At 50.6% G+C, this 16,581-nt stretch overlaps 1 pseudogene; it reads left to right on the top strand.

The window, feature by feature from the left end:
• LOC131422906 (myosin-16-like) overlaps positions 1–16,581 on the top strand; it is a 47,979-nt pseudogene that overhangs the window by 12,613 nt on the left and 18,785 nt on the right.

Here is a 16,581-nt window from a genome sequence, read left to right as displayed (position 1 = left end):
AAGAATGATTCGTGTCTTAATTTATAGATGGGGAAACAGAGGCACACAGCTTAGAACTGAGAGAGAAAGCGGATTTACCAGTACAACACTGGTGGCCTCCCCATTCTTGTCCCCACGAATGAGACTTGGGTCTCATCACAAGACTAGTGTTGCGGGTCTGGAAGACTTTACCTTTGTAATTGGAAGCAGCACGCTTAGGAGTCAGTAGACCTGGTTCTGGACTCAGGTCGGCCTCTAACTGCTGTGTGGCCTTAGGAAAGCAGCTACCCCTCTCTGAGCTTCAGTTTTCTCAACTCTAAAATGAGCAGGCTGAAAGAAGTGGTCTCTAGGATCCATTTCAGCTCTGCTATCCTATTATTATAAGATTTCTACTAGCCACAGATGGATTTTTTTAAAAAACAGCTTAGCCCAATTTCTTTCAGGCTCTAAAAGGCTAATCTGGCTGCTGTCTGCAATAGAATCATTTAATTTCACAGATGGAAGGAGCCTTAGCATCCTGGGCAGCCTCTGACGGCTAGCAGGGGTGGGACTAGAGAAGGAGGGTGCCCTGTGCCAACAGCAGAGTGCGGTAGAATAGGCAAACAGTGTTCAAATCCCGGCTTGGCCACTTCCAACCTGTGTGCTTCTGTTTCCCCACCCATAAATGGGGACACTAATCATTCTCGTCTTGTAAGGTTTTTGAGCAGATTCAGCTTAGGCCGGGGTCTGGCACGTGTACGTGCGCCACGAATATTGCTCTGTGACTACAATGACACCTCTACTGTAACCTGTTTCTCATAGGAGGCTTCAGCATGGGGTTCATTCAGAGAAAGCAGTCTCTGACTTAAAAAAAAAAAAAAAGGCCGGTAAACCCCTCAAATCCCTTCATCCTACAGATGAAGATGAGACAAACTACACGCAGAGAGAACTGCCCAAGGCACACAAGGGGTCAGATCCGTAAAGCGTTTCAAATGATTTCCATCCCCGGAAAGAAAATGGTTCTTTCCACAATGATTTTTGTTAACCACATGGGGCCGGAGTCTGGCTGCCTGGGATTCAGGTCCCAGCATCAGCACTGTGTGGCCCGGGGCATGTGTACAAGCTGCTCTGTGCCTTCGCAGCGGAGGGTGACAGAGAACGGCCTCTCACAGGGCTGATGGGAGCACGGACGGGGTGGCCAGGGTGAAGGCATTTGGGGCAGTGCCGACGCGGTTGGCACTCGACAAATTTTAGCTTTGCTTGTGGCTCATCACTCCGTCCTGGGAGAGGCTGCGTCTTGTCTGGGCGGAGGCCCCTCTCTATCCTCCTGCCGCAGTTCCACAGCTTCGAGCAGCAGTGCATCAGCATCACCAACAAGAAGCCACAGCAGTTCTTCAGCCTATACATGTTTGTGCTGGAGTGGGAAGAGTACAAGAGGGATGGCATCGAACGGGTCTCCATAGACTTCGGGCTTCACCTGCAGGCCTGCATTGACCTTCCAGAAAAGGTAACCTGCTGCTCGAAGGAGAGAGGCCGGGGCCCTGACCGGGGCACGCCTCAGGAAGGGAATTCACTGAGGCCTGCGGGGAGGCGGCTCCTGGATTCCTCCTAGATTCGGGGCAGTCAGCAACGCCACTGATGACCTTGGTTGTTCTGACCTCTAGCTTCCTCTCTACAAAATGGGTACAACAGTGACTGCCATGGCCACCGTTAGTTGGGCTGTTGTATGCTTTAACTCACTGGATCATCACAAGCTACCATATGCAGGGGTAATTTATCATAACCATTACATAGATGGGAACATTGAGGCACTGGGAAGGGAAGTCGCTTGTCCAAGGTCATACAACCCTTGAGTGGCAGAGTCAGGCTCTAAACCCAGGCAATCTGATAACCTCCCCTATAATCACACTATAGGGGATGCTTCAGCAAATGGCTTAGTTCAAGAATATGTTGTTTGATTAAATGCGGAAAAGGGATAGAAAAAGGACATTAATGAGACAGATGACAAAATCTGATCAAAGTCTGTTCATAGTATTGGATCAATGTTAATTTCCTGCTTTTCTTCATCATACAGGGGTTATGTTAACAATTGAAGTTTGATAAAGGATATATAGAAATGCTTTGCACTACTTTTGCAAGCCTGAATTTATTTCAAAGTGAAAAGTTAAAAAAATAAAGGAAATAAAGAACATAGCTTTTCTCTGAGGCTTATCCTCAGGCCCATCAGAGACTCTATCATCAGAGCAGCCAGTGGTCTCCGATGTGGGGCCAGCCTGAGCCTCCCAGGAAAACAGTCTCCAGAAACAGGCTGCATGCATGATCCCCCTGCCCCCAATACCTACAAATACCTCCTGTCCAGCTGTCACAGAGCCTGAAATGTCCTCATGCCTGAGCTTTGGGGTTAAGCATTGCCCTCTTGTAGAAGTCTTCTTTAGAAATCCAGACCTTCCGTGGATGGGGGGGTACTAAGTCACTAACAGCATTTATGAGCTCCCCTTTGTTGTGAGAAAAGACCTAGAACCATTTGAGGCCTCTGGTAGCCAGAAATGTCATTGAGGAGAAGCAGATAAAAGAGAATTAAACACAGAGAGGACAGGTGCCATTGATCTCACCATTCTTCTGAGGGCCCAGCCTGCCTGGCATGATTGTTCGGGTGGGATGAGCATTTGGGGAACTATGTAGCTCCTGCAGACTTCAGTCATCCCTTCTGTTGGACTCCATAAATTCTAGCCTCTTTCAAGTCTAAATGGCCATGGCATTTGAAGACCAGACCATGGAGCCCTGGCACCATTAGAGGTCATTGCCCAGAGTTCTGCTTCCTGGCCGGCCATGTGGGTGTCTGGGGCACCCCTTCCACCGACCCTAGGCCAACACCAGAGTGGCCTTGTTGGGGTCCTGCGGCCTCCTCTGACACCATCTGCTCCTCTTCACTTCTAGCCCATGGGCATCTTCTTCACCTTGGAGGAACAGTGTGTCTTCCCCAAGGCCGCCGACGCCACATTCAAGGCAGCCCTGTATGATAACAACCTGGGCAAGTCCAGCAACTTCCTCAAGCCCAAAGGGGGCAAGGGCAAGAGGCCCAAGGCCCACTTCGAGCTCGTCCACTACGCAGGCACTGTGAGTACTGCCTCGTGCCCCCTGTGGCCACCTGCTGGCTGCCTTCATCTCCCATTGTAGGTCCCTTCTGCCACACACTTCCTGAGGCTTCCTCCCTCCAACCAGCACAGCCACAATACAACAGGGTGATCAGCTCATTGAAATGAACTTCAGCTCATACTTCCTCATCACTTTCTCTCTGAGATTCTAAATTCCAATTCCAGCCAAGGATGCCTGCCTAGGGATCAGCAAGCACTTCAATCCCTCCGACCTGCCAGGGCCACAACATGTTTATGGCCCTCGGTTTGATGGCTAAACTTCGATCTTGGTCAGAAATGACAACACTAGCAAAAACGAAAAAAAAAATCCATGATCCCATTGATTATTCCCCAATTGATGAACCCATCCTTCTGACAGCTCATGGCCACCAAACCAACAAGGTGACATCTACAGAGTGGCTTTTTCACTCATGAGAAACTTAATCCTTAGGGAAGAGGGAAGTGAAGTGGAGCCAGGACTCAGGTTCTATTTGAATAATCGATGGGGGAGACAGCGTTCATTCACCAGCTTATAAGAATGTGTTTGGTTTCATTGGGATTTCAGTATCGCCGTAAATGCCAATGCTCCTGTTAACCCCAGAGTTTGTTGAGCCTCTGTGGGTTTAACTAAAAGGAAACAGCAGCCTCAGGACAGAGCTGTCAGGAAAGTTGCTGTTGGATTGAGCATTGGGGCCAATATTTTATGATCTCATTGACCATAACAATGCCAACTACTCACAAAATGGACTGTGCCGTACCTAGAGCAAACAGCAGGCTTGGGGCCAAATTGTGGTGCTCCACCTCACCTCCCACAGTGAAATGAGAAGAGCTCCATATTTATAGCAGTGAAACATTCAAAGTCTAATGGAGCCCATGCACTTCCAAGAAGACTCTAAAATAAGGCCCAGAGGTGACGAATGTCTATACACTATATAGAAGAAGGAAAGCCCAAAGGTTTTGGCTTCTCATATGCTTCCCTCAGTTTTCTGTTCTCAGTGGAAGGATCTGAAAGGCTCCTTCCTCTTTGCCTCTCCAGCTGGGGCCACATAGCAAAATGGGAAACAAATTAGTGAATGTCCAATTACCTGGACACATGGAGCCCCCAGTTCTGGGTGGGTGGATCCCCCCTTCTACCAGGCAATGACCCCGGGAATGTGTGCTCCTCAGCAAGGAGAGACCAGATGCCCTTGTAGGGAGTTCATGTAGCTCAGGAGTCCACTCATCAAAACCAGTCACTGACTGCCAGAGACGAGCCTGGAAGAAGATCAGCCCATCTGGGTAGAAGAAGACCCAGGGGTCAGGGAGGCTCAGTGTGGCCAGCAAAGCAAGACATGAAAGAGAAAGTCACAGCTCAGCAGAGAGAAACTGCGGAGTCCTGGTTTGTGGGTAAAGCTCAGAGAGGGAGTGTCCTAGACAGGCAAAGTGCAAATGCCCAAGAAAGCAGATGATGGGGCCTCCACTTTAGGCTGGGGTTCAGGGTCATCCCAGGACTCCAGGCAAGTCATCAGGACAAGAACGGAAGCCACAGGGGATGGGGCTGAAGGTTGGTCCTGGGAACTCAGAGCAGGGCAGAGCTGTAGCTAGAGCTGTGGTTGTCTGAAAGGTAACCACTGGCATTTCCCCCCTCCGGGTGGGTTACAACATCACGGGCTGGCTGAAGAAGAACAAAGACACCCTGAATGAAACAGTGGCAGGCTTGTTCCAGAAATCGACCCTGGGAATCCTGGCCCTTCTCTTCAAAGAAGAGGAGGCTGCAGGTACAGCTGACCCCTTGTTGTGTCCAGTCTCCCTCTGCTGATACCCTTTAGTGGCCCAAATGGAAAGAAGGAAATGAAACTCTTATCCAGCTCTTGTTGGATGAATAAATGATCAATGAATGAATGAATGAGTAGTTGCTTGAGGTAGGCCATAGATGACACTGCAATAGAGGGATGCAGAGGCATCCTGGGAGCTTACATCAACTGGGTTGATCCCCGGCCCGTGTCACCTCTAGGTGGAGCGATGCTGCTTTGGAAAAGTTGACGACCAAATGCTCCATGCTCATTTTCTGCTCCCTGATGTTTGTCTGAGGCAAATGCCAAGCCCAGCCCTGCCTCCCACCCAATCTGGCCCATATGGGAACACTCTGTTGGAACCTCCCAATGGGGTGGTGACTCAGCGGGGCAAGAACTGCAAATGTGCTGGGGCTCAGAGATGTTTTCACCACCAATAGGCAATTTCTCCAGACGGTCTGTGGGCTCTTCCTCCTCCCCGGGCAATGGGAGCAGTTTGTCACATTGTGCCAGCCCTAAATCACAAAGGGCTCCACACTCTCCAGGGAGCACAGCACTCCTTTTGACAATTATGCCACAGTTAGCCCGTTCACCCCTCCCCGGTAGATCTCATTTTCTTGGTGGGAGGGCCCCACCTCACCTAGACCCAAGAAAGGCCTTTATAAAACCAGAGCATGCATGTCCTTTCACAGAGCGAACTTAAGGGTGCTGCCTGCCCCCGTGCTGGGTACTGACGTGAAACATGCTTGTCTCTTTTCCTCAGCTGGAAGCAAGAAGCATAAGAGAGCTTCCTCCTTCATGACAGTCTCCAACTTCTACAGCGTGAGTAGGTGCTGCCCCAGAGGGCCCCAAACTTCCCTTTCAATTATGTGGTGGTCTGGCTGCCACCTCACAGCCAAGGGCGGGATGACTTCATTTCCATGCCTATGGTTGCCTCTTCCATTTGAGGAGTCTGTTTCCTTCTGAAGGCGTCACAGAACCACAGGACCACAGGGCAGAAAAGACCCTTAGAGATGGTCCACTCCACCCGTGCCCATTTCAGACTGAAACCCAGAGAGTGATGGGACTTGCCCAACATGACAAATGGAGATATCAGTGCCTAAAATCTTGTGCCCTAGAGTTGGCTGGCAGGTCTTCTGGGCTGGTCACAACTTCCACAAAATTTGGGCATTACTGGGGACACATTCCAAAGTGCAGAAGTGCAGCCAGTGGTGAGATGTTGCACGAGGAGAGATTTTGATATTTCCCAAGGATTAGGCTGTCCTAAGGCAGAGTGGGCCACCTCATTGGAGGTATCCAAGGAGAGGAGGAGGGACCGTCCAGTAGGGAGGTTAACAATGGGCAGGGGTTTGTCCACGCAAGCACTATGGTTCCTTCTGGTACTGAGATTCTATGATGAGCCAGCACTGAATCAGGAGGGGCCCCACTTCTTGTAAACCATGTCATCTCGGGCAAGTCACTGGACCTCCAAGAGCAGCGCCATCCAACAGAACTCTCTGCGATGACAAAAATGTTCTCTTCTGTCCTCTATGGCAGCCGCTGTCCAATATGCTGCCTGATGTGGTAGCCACTAGCCGTATGTGGCTAATGAGTACTTGAAAAGTGGCTGGAGTAACTAAAGAACTGAATTTTAATTTTAATTTAATTAATTAAACTAAATGAATACCTCTCCTGAGCATGGTTGTCCTGCAACACCAATGCCGAGCTTTACTCACTCTTTCTTTTTCTTTTTCCTCCATCCCCAGGAGCAGTTGAATAAGCTGATGGCCACCCTCCACAGCACCGCCCCCCATTTTGTCCACTGTATTGGCCCCAATGAGTTCAAGCAATCAGGTGCATCATGGGGACTTGTCTCTCTGCTGGAAGTCCTCAGGATCTGTGTAGTCAGAGTTTGTTCTAAATTAAGTCCACTTTTAATCACTAGGGACGATTGGGGCAAAATGGGGCACTGAAAGAATCCCCAACAATGGATCATCCAAAAATCACATTCTAGCTGCTTTATAAAGCAAAAGTCGTGTTCTGGCTGGGTGGGCACCAGCCAGCAGTCACACTCAGGAGAGGCTGAATTGTGGGGGATCTGGGGCCCCATGGGCAGTGATGGGAAGAGACTGGGGTTGGTGATGTGGATGCTCTGTTGAGCATTCTTGAGTGGCAAGGAGTGGCCTGTCCCACCCATGACTCCCTATCCCGTGCCCTACCTTGTGGCAGGCGTGGTGGACGCCCACCTGATCATGCACCAGCTGGCTTGCAACGGAGTCCTGGAAGGCATCTGTATTTTTGAGAAAGGCTTCCCAAACAGGCTGCAGTACCCAGAGTTCACACAGAGGTGAGTGGTGTCTTCCTCATACCTTGAGTATAGTTTCCAGGGATGACTACTGACAAATACAGTCCCACTATAGCAGACATTATGGGTGCGGTGATGGATACCGCCCCACTGTCATGAAGTTAGTACACGTTGGCCCAACTTGCAAGGGCCAGCATCTGCGTTTCTTTGCCTGAGGGCTCTCTCTGGCTGCTGGAGCCTGCTTCGCTACTCGGCAGGCTGAAAGTATCAGGAATTAATACCTCCCCAGAAGCAGCCCTCAACCAGTGACTAAGGACAGTTGGTATATAAACACCTCACCTCCCTCACCCTTCTGGTGGGCTAACTCTGAGGCGTGTTCTATGCTGGCTCTCAGACAGCAGCATGCTGGTAACTGTTTACCAATGGGCTCTCCAGGTTTAAAAAAAAAAAAAAAAAAAGCCCTGATTTGTAGCATCTGCTGATTTTTATGGTGTTAAATACTTCTATGGCTGATTTCCAGCCACCAGTGTGACATCACTGAATGTGGGGTTGGAAAGAGGTGCTTACAACTGGCTCTTGGAGCCAGTGGGAGCCGGTTCCAGCTCACCAGTGTCCCCCAGGCAGCATTAAGCCCTACTTGCCCGTTGTGATAACTGGCTTGATAACGTGCCTTTATTGGCTTTCCTGCCCAATTTCCCAGCTCTGCCACCTCCCAAATAAACTACTTGCACTTGAATCCTGGTCTTAGGGTCTGCTTCTGGGGGAATCCAATCTGAGACCTCCACCTGAGGGATTATTTTATTTCTATTTCCTCTCGACTTGCTAAAACATATGACCACAGATTGCTAGAGCAGGAAGGATCACAAGAGGTCATCTTGTCCAAGCCCTCTGAAGTCCCTAATTGGGGAAGGACTTGTCTAAATCACAAAGGTAGATCCTGGCAGGTCAGGAAAAGAAGCAGTTCTCCTATGCCTGGAAGAAAAGATCAGGAAGGAAAGATTTTGGTGTTTACATTTCTAGGAACATCGACCCACACTGACATTCGCTCCCTGTCCGTCCCGTCCCTCTGCCTGCCTGGGCATCTGTGAAACTAATCTAATCCCTGCCTCCAAGCCCATCTCAAAGATCAGTGGGTAACAGGGCCGGCTGGGTGGCGCAAGTGGTTAAGTGTGCGCGCTCTGCTTTGGCGGCCTAGGGTTTGCAGGTTCGGATCCCGGGCTTGCACTGATGCACTGCTTGTCAAGCCATGCTGTGGCAGCATCCCATATAAAGTAGAGGAAGATGGGCACAGATGTTAGCTCAGGGCCAATCTTCCTCAATTAAAAAAAAAAAACAAATAGATTAGTGGGTAACTGCATGGACGTGATCCTGTGCTGCTGGCTTGGGAATGATGATGACTGTGGTTGTCTCTCTCCCACCAGGTACCAAGTGCTGAACCCCGACGTGATTCCTCAGGGCTTTGTAGACAAGAAGGCCTCAGAGCTGCTGACTGGGGCCATTGACCTGAACACGAATGAATACAAAATTGGACATACCAAGGTAGCGCCTTCTGGTGGTGTTCCCTCCATACACCACTCAGCCTTGTCCTGAGAAGGTGGGCTTCAGGGGTGACTTCCAGCTCTGCCATTGACCGGTTGTCTGCCGTGGGCAAGTCCTTCAGCTGCTGAGAGCCTCAGTTTCCTCCTCTGAAAAATCAGGGGTGATAAGGTCAATCTCACAGGATTCAGGGGTGATTAGCAGGAATGTGCATGAGAACTCAGCTCAGACTGAGCGGTCTCAGTAAATGGTAGATTATTTCTTAGGACTGTGTGAGCCCCAGATTTCTAAGAATAAAAGGAGCCAATCAGAATCAAGGTCCTGGATTTGACCAGGGCACGGCAGTGCGTGGGGGGGCGGGGCAGGGTCTGGGAGTGAAGCACCATATTCCCAGCCCACCCACACCGAGAGCCCTGACCCTGAGCTGGCAGGTGAGTCGGGGCTGACTCAGACGCAGCGGCCACCTGATCCTGACTCACAGGGCCTGGGCTGCCCTGTGTCTGTTCCACTTCCTGGCCCCACAGAGTCCCATTGGGATTGTAAGGGCCAGCCAGGCCGGTGGTGCAAGGTGTCCATCTACAGCTGCCCAACCAGACTGCATCCCATCCTGACAGCCAGGGTGATGGGGGAGGAGCACTGGCTCTGCATCAGGAGCATCAGGCTCAAAGCTGCCTCTGTGTAGCCCAGAGCAGGTCACTTCCTTTCCAGGTCTCATGGGTGGTACAAGTAGGTGTGCCACCGCAGGCACACAAGCCAAGCCACACCTAGCTTCTCCGCAGGCCTGGTGTGGCCCGATGCACAAGGAAGCTCCAGCATATGTGTGCATCCAATGTGTCTGGTCACTTAGCCACGGTCATGGAGCGCCCCCTGTGTGCCAGGCACTGTTCTAGGCTCTAAGGATCCACCGGTGAACAGAACAGGAGTGCCTAGCTTCCTGGAGCTTGCTTTGTAACAGTGGGTGTTAGCAGAATTGTAACACTGCTCTCGAATCTGCCGGAACTGTTAGCTTTTGGCCTCTGGCACAATTAAGATGTGCTGTGTGTAGCTAAATTGACTTACAGGAGGAACACTCCAGGTTTCGTCACAGAATCATTGAATACTTGAGCTGGAGAGAACCTCAGAAACCAGCTGGCCCCTCCTTCCCTCACCCTACCTTCGTCAGACTTAATAAAGCCTGGAGGGAGTGTGAAGGTGACATGCCCAATTTCACAGAATTAGGCAGGACGGAGCAGGCCCCAAGCCCAGGACTGCTGGTCGTGGGGCTTGAGAAGACGGGGCTGACTGCGCCGGGACCTGACACAGCTACCGCCAGGCAAACAGACTGCATCTTGTCACGTTGTTCAGGGGTCACACTGGGCACATCAGAGCCAGGTAAGGGCTGCAGGGGACAGCTTTGGTCCCCGAGGACCAGGCAGGCTCTGCTGGCAGGGGCAGAACAGAGATCAGGATGACTCTGCCTGTAAACTGCGTCCCTATCCCCGGTGTTGGCTCATGTGGGCCCCACCCCCCAGCCAAATGCTCACCTCACTGCTCCTCAAAGACCAAACCTTAACGCCAATTAATTTTGAAACATCAAGAAACATTTTACAAAATCAAGCCCAATGTCTCTACCCCATGCTATCTCTGCTCCGTGGGATTTTGGGGGAGGAGGGCTGGGAGATCCTTTTCCATCCTTTTCCCGTCAGTATCCGTAGCATCCACCCAAAGGATTTAGTTGGGGGGTCTCTTCCCTGCCCCCATGTGTGGAATCACAGACTCACAGAGCTGGGAGGACTCAGGGTCCTGCACTCCCACCCAACAAGAGGGGAGACTGAGGCCCCCCACAGGAGAGTGACTTGACCAAAGTCACATAGCACATCGAAGGTGGGCTGAGCCAGATGCAGGTCTCCTGGATCCTTCTATCCTTCTAGAAGTTTCTATCGTGTCCTACTGGAAGCATATAAAAAGATATTACCTTATGAAACACACTAACAAAGTGAGCACCCATGAGCACACATAAGAACCCAGAACTTAGTCTTTGCATCTCTTTCCTGTCCTTCCTGCCCACCCTCAGGAGTAACCCTTGTCCTGAATATTAACTATTCTCTCGTCTTTTTAAAAACAGTTTTATCACATATGCATACGGCCCTACGTTTTGCCTGGTTTTGATCTTCATGAAAGTATTATACTCAATATACTCTTCTGTAACTTGTTTTTATCACTTAATCACGTTTCTAGGGTGTCTCCTTGTTGGTTGGTGCATGACATTCATTCATTGTCACTGCCATATCATCTTGCCTCAGATGGCCATACCACCCTTACTTATCCTTTCTCCTGTCTTTGCACAGTGGGATTGCTTCTTTGTTTTCTTCACGGTTACCAACAATGCTACTATGAACATCCTTGCTCATGGTCCTATGTAGGAGTTTCTCTGGAACAAAGTGTTCAACCCTGGATGTACATTCAAACACTGGGGGATTTTAAAATACCAGTGCCTGAGCCTCACCTCTGAAATTGTTTGAAATCACCTATGCCCAGGCATCAGCATCTTTCCAAACCCCTCCAGGTGGGGTGATGTGCAGCCATGGTTGAGATACGCTGAGGAGGATGGTTGCCTGTTGAAGGACGAGGAAATGCAAACCATTGTCCAAAACAGTTGTACCAATTCACCCAACCCTGATCCACACCCTTGCCAACACTTGTTTGATCAGCAGTCTTAAATATTGCAGGTGGGGGGGATGGGCGAATGCTATCTTGTGACCTTAATTTGTATTGTCCTGAGATTGGGTGTTTCTGGCTCTTTCTAACACACATTGCAAAGCTAGCCTTGTTTTCCTGGGGATGAGTCCCATTCATACACCAGAGCTGGATGCCAGAAATTGTGCAGCACTGGTAAAACTCTGTCTCCTTTCTAGAAAATCAACCAGCCCCCCTGCCGATCCCACCCTTTCCACCCATTATGTAATTTAATCCTTATAGCAACCCTCTAAGGGAGGGATCAGCATTCCCATTTCACAGATGAGGAACTGAAGCCCTGAGACCTGAGTTCCAGACTGCATGTGCATCTGACACGTCTGGTCACTCGGCAATGTTCAAAGAGTGTCTCCCGTGTGCCAGGGACACCCCAGTGAACAGACCAGGAGTCCCTAGCTCCCTGGAGCTTGCTTTGTAACAGTGGGTGTTAGCAAGGCTGGGACTGGAGCCCATAGGAGAATCCAAGGTGCACTTGGGGAAGGGGAAGTCGACGATGAGACTGGCAGTGGCCCGGCTGTCAGAGGTGTCCAGGCCGGGCCAGCTGTTTCCAAGGATCCGCAAGCACCAGCACCAGACTGGGTCTCTTGACTCTTAAGGACTCTTCTGAACCTCTGCTTCTTTGATTTAAAACTCCCCCAAGTGGCCACCATTGGTGACAGCTGGGCTTTTTCAGAGGAACGTCTCTTTCCCTAGGTGTTCTTCCGAGTGGGCATCCTGGCCAAGCTTGAGGACATATGGGATGGACGTCTGGCCAAGATCATGACAATGTTGCAGTGTTGGCTCCGGGGTTTCCTCATGAGGCTTGAGTTCAAGAATATGCTGGAACAAAGGTGGCACTCACAAATACCAACAGGGCAGGACCACTGAAGCCACACATGTCCACACAGAGTGACTAGGGACCCTGCCACACACACAGTGGTCAGCTCCATTAGCGACACGGTGTGGTGAGAAGAGGGGAGGATGCCAACATCATTGCTGGCCCAAAGAACCTTGTTTGGGGCCTGTGTTAGTTTCCTAGGACTGTTGTAACAAACCACCACAAACTGGGTGCCTTAAAACAACAGAAATACACTTTTTCACAGTTCTACAGGCCAGCAGTCCAAATTTAAGGGGCTGGCAGAGCCATGCTACCTCCGAAGGCTCTAGAGGAGGATGCTTTCTCGCCTCTTCTAGTCCTGGTGGCCCCCAGCGTTCCTTGGCTTGTGTCTGCATCACTCCAATCTCTGCCTCTGTATTCACAAGGCCTTCTGTCTATGTCTGTGTCTTCACATCATCTTCCTTCTTTTTATAAGGACAACAGTCATCTTGGATTAGGGGCCCACCCTACTCCAGCATGACCTCATCTTAACCTAACTAATTACATCTGCAAAGGTCCTATTTCCAAATAAGATCAATTCACAGGTACTGGGGCTTAAGACTTCAGAATATCTGTTTTGGGGGGTGGGCCACAATTCAACTCATAACAGGGACCAACTGCTATAAACTCGTCTCTTTACAGTCCACAAGTCACTTTCACAGCCTTTCCCTTACTGATCCATATGATGATGCTGTGAGAGGGATGTGGGAGGGTCAGCACCCCCACTCTACAGATGTGGAAACTGAGGTCAGAGGAGTTAAGGGACTGGGCCAGGTTTGTGCAGAGAGAGTCAGGATTAGAACCCAGGAGTCCTCACTGCAAATGCCTGCCCTCGGAATCATGTTTTTCAGCCCTCTCCCTAACACAGTAACTAGAAAATATCTCGGGCCCTTCTGGCTGACCTGTGCTTGACTCTGGCTCTTTGTGGTCATAGTAGTAGTAATAACAACAGTAATGAAGAAATAATAACAGTAATGAAGTCCTGATACCCACCAACAGGCCTTCCGTGACCCCTGGCTGAAGGCAGGGACACCTGTTAGGGGCTGAGGCGTGGGATGGCTGCCCAATCCAGCCCAGGGCCCTGGGGCACAAGAGGTCATCAGTAAATGACACTTGAACGAAGCTGTAAGGGACAAGAAGGGCTGGATTCCAGAGACTTTGCAGGTGGATGAGATTTAGAGACTAATGGTTGATTTCCAGGGAGGGACAGGAGGCGGGGACATGCCGGAAGAGATGAGTGGTTTGTCTCAGCCATGTGTTGTCTGAGAGGAACCAGTTCCGTCAGGGAGGCCGGGCCCTGACACCTTCATTTTAACATACATAACTCATGCAATTCTTTTTTTGCAGATTTGGCCTGCAAGTCATCCAGAGGAACATTTGCAAGTTCCCGCAGCTGCGTTTCTGGGGCTGGTGGAAGCTCTACAACAAGGTGGGGGCTGAGGGGCTAGGCCAGCAGAACCGCTGCTGCCTGTGGGCTGGGGGCCTCGGTCCCAGGTGGAGGTGACTCTTGAGGGTGGGAGGCCATGGGATGCTGTAGAGACATCTGAAAATGAGGGCACCTTGGAGGTGAAGAAGGAATCTAGCCTCCTTCCAAATAGGAGTTAATTCCTCCCTGAGAAAAATCACAGTGCGTCTTCCCACCTTTCATCTCATCCCTCAAAATAAAATCCACTTAGGATGGAGAAAACCCCACTGATCCCCAAAAGTGGGCTTGGTTATCAGCGCCTCACCCCTGGGCATGTGGAGGCATCTTCAACTCCTTCAGTGAAGGCCTCGGCTTCAGATCTGGAGCGACCTTAGGAAATCATGGGATCTGACCTTCCCAGGTTCTCCTGAGATAGCAGTGAGGGCAGAGTGAGTCAGCCAGGTGGTGGGGCTGCAGGTGCCCCAAGCATCCAGGCTGCCCTCAACCAACACGGGAGGCCACGAGCCGTCCTGCTGCGTGCGAATCGAACCACGCTGGGTCATGGCATCCCACCTGGGGCCCCATTAAGAGGGTACACTCCACTGGGCACCAGAGGAGGCCAGAATGCAGGACTGCCACATTCAGGAGACAGGAGGATGGTGTTGTCTCAAGGGGCGGGGTGTTTGGGGCAGCCATGCTAGGGGTTGGGACAGGCTCCAAATCATCTCAGGTGGCCCTGAGCCCCCCACAGCTCCCACAGAAGCTTCTTTCCCCGCCCCATAGGAAAGAACTTTCTAAGAATCGGTGCTGACCACAAAATTAAAGGGAGGGATAGTAAGTTCTGCATCCCCAAAGGCACCCACACACAGGCCAGCCCCCTCGAGGGCCTGAGACTGCAGAGGGAGCTAGATGAGCATTTCTCAAAGCTCAGGCATCGCCGCACTTTCCCCACCTCATCTGTGACTGACCTCCTTTCTTTACGTCAGTTCACTTGTTTATTGTGAAATTTTCATTTTAAAAGGAAACCGTATCCCTACCTGCTTTAATCTCATCCTAAGCAGATGTTATCCATAAAGTTGTGGATTTAGTGAGTTCTTTTTCATTTTTAAAAATTGTTATTTTTCAAAATTATTTACTAAATTATTATTTTAAAAAATTATCTTTAAAGTAACTATGTAACTGAAAACCAGAGTTTCTATGCAATGCTTGAATCCATCTCTTGCCCCCTTGGGGTATGCATTACTCTTTGGGAAGCCCCAGACCAACAGCCTTTAAGATTCCTACTCAGGGCCGGCCCCATGGCTTAGCGGTTAAGTGCGCGCGCTCCGCTACTGGCGGCCTGAGTTCGGATCCCGGGCGCGCACCGACACACCGCTTCTCCGGCCATGCTGAGGCTGCGTCCCACATACAGCAACTAGAAGGATTTGCAACTATGACATACAACTATCTACTGGGGCTTTGGTGAAAAAAAAGGAGGAGGATTGGCAATAGATGTTAGCTCAGAGCCGGTCTACCTCAGCAAAAAGAGGAGGATTAGCATGGATGTTAACTCAGGGCTGATCTTCCCCACAAAAAAAAAAAAAAGATTCCTACTCAGCAGGACACAGTGGCCGCAGGTGACAAGGAGACAGAACGTGGGAACTTCCCTGCTCTTTACTGGAAAGTAAAATGTCACTGATTAAACATGGCAGAGCAAAGTCCTGCTCCAATGAGTAAAAAAATAAAATAAAAATCCTTTATCTTTACTATGTGAACTAAGCTCTAATCTTATTTAGCTAAGCCAGATAGGATGAGTCGATGGGAAAAGCAACACTTTTTTTTTTTTGTGAGGAGGATCGGCCCTGAGCTAACATCTGCCAATCCTCCTCTTTTTACTGAGGAAGACTGTCCCTGGGCTAACAGCCGTGCCCATCCTCCTCCACTTTATATGGGACGCCGCCACAGCATGGCTTGACAAGCGGTGCGTCGGTGCATGCCCGGGATCCGAACCGGCGAACCCCAGGCCACCGCAGCGGAGCACGCACACTTAACCGCTTGCGACACCAGGCCGGCCCCAAAGCAACGATTTTTAGTAGGCTTTCACTGAATAACAAGGGTTGTGTAGCTGCAAGTTGTGTTGCTCACTCTAACCTTTTTCTGCGACCTTCGCCACTGCAGTCTCCCAGATCCCCGCAGACCAGGCTGGCAATGAACGAAGTTTATCTGTCATCTTCAAAGAGAGGCAATGCCTTCTCCCAAACCCATTTCCACAGCATTTGCCCTTCTGAGAAATGTATCTATCAACTCAGGAAGTATCCCCAAGGGCCTGTCCCACCTACTCTGCTCGGTGCTGTAGAGACACAGAGGGCAGGAGGGAGATCTTTGAGGGGCTCGTAGTCTAGCAGGGCAGAGGTACACAGTCGTGGGACCTGATGGACCAGGCACTCTTGCAGGATAAGAAGTGCCAAATGCACAGAGAGGTCCAGATAGATGCTGAGGGTGCAGAAGAGCGACTGCTCCCAGCTGAAGGGCAAAGCATGCCCAGCCCTACAGAGATGGGAGCAACCAGGGCAGAGGCCAGAGGCAGGACCTACCAGCTGAGCTGGAACAGGGGTGAGCGGGGCTACGTTGTAGGAGGCCTGGAAGGCCATGTGGAGAGTTGGGACTTCATGTTAGGGAGAAGACAAAAGAAGTGAGAGAGAGAGGCAGAGACAGAGAGACAAGAGACACACAGGGCCGGCCCCATGGCTTAGCGGTTAAGTGCACGCACTCCGCTGCTGGCGGCCCGGGTTCGCATCCCAGGCGTGCACCGACGCACCGCTTCTCCGGCCATGCTGAGGCTGCGTCCCACATACAGCAACTAGAAGGATGTGCAACTATGACATACAACTATCTACTGGGGCTTTGGGGAAAATAAATAAATA

The sequence above is a fragment of the Diceros bicornis genome, chromosome 26 (genome assembly GCF_020826845.1).
Source record: "Diceros bicornis minor isolate mBicDic1 chromosome 26, mDicBic1.mat.cur, whole genome shotgun sequence".
NCBI classification, from domain to species: Eukaryota; Metazoa; Chordata; class Mammalia; order Perissodactyla; family Rhinocerotidae; genus Diceros; species Diceros bicornis.
This window is presented reverse-complemented; position numbering and strand designations above follow the sequence as displayed.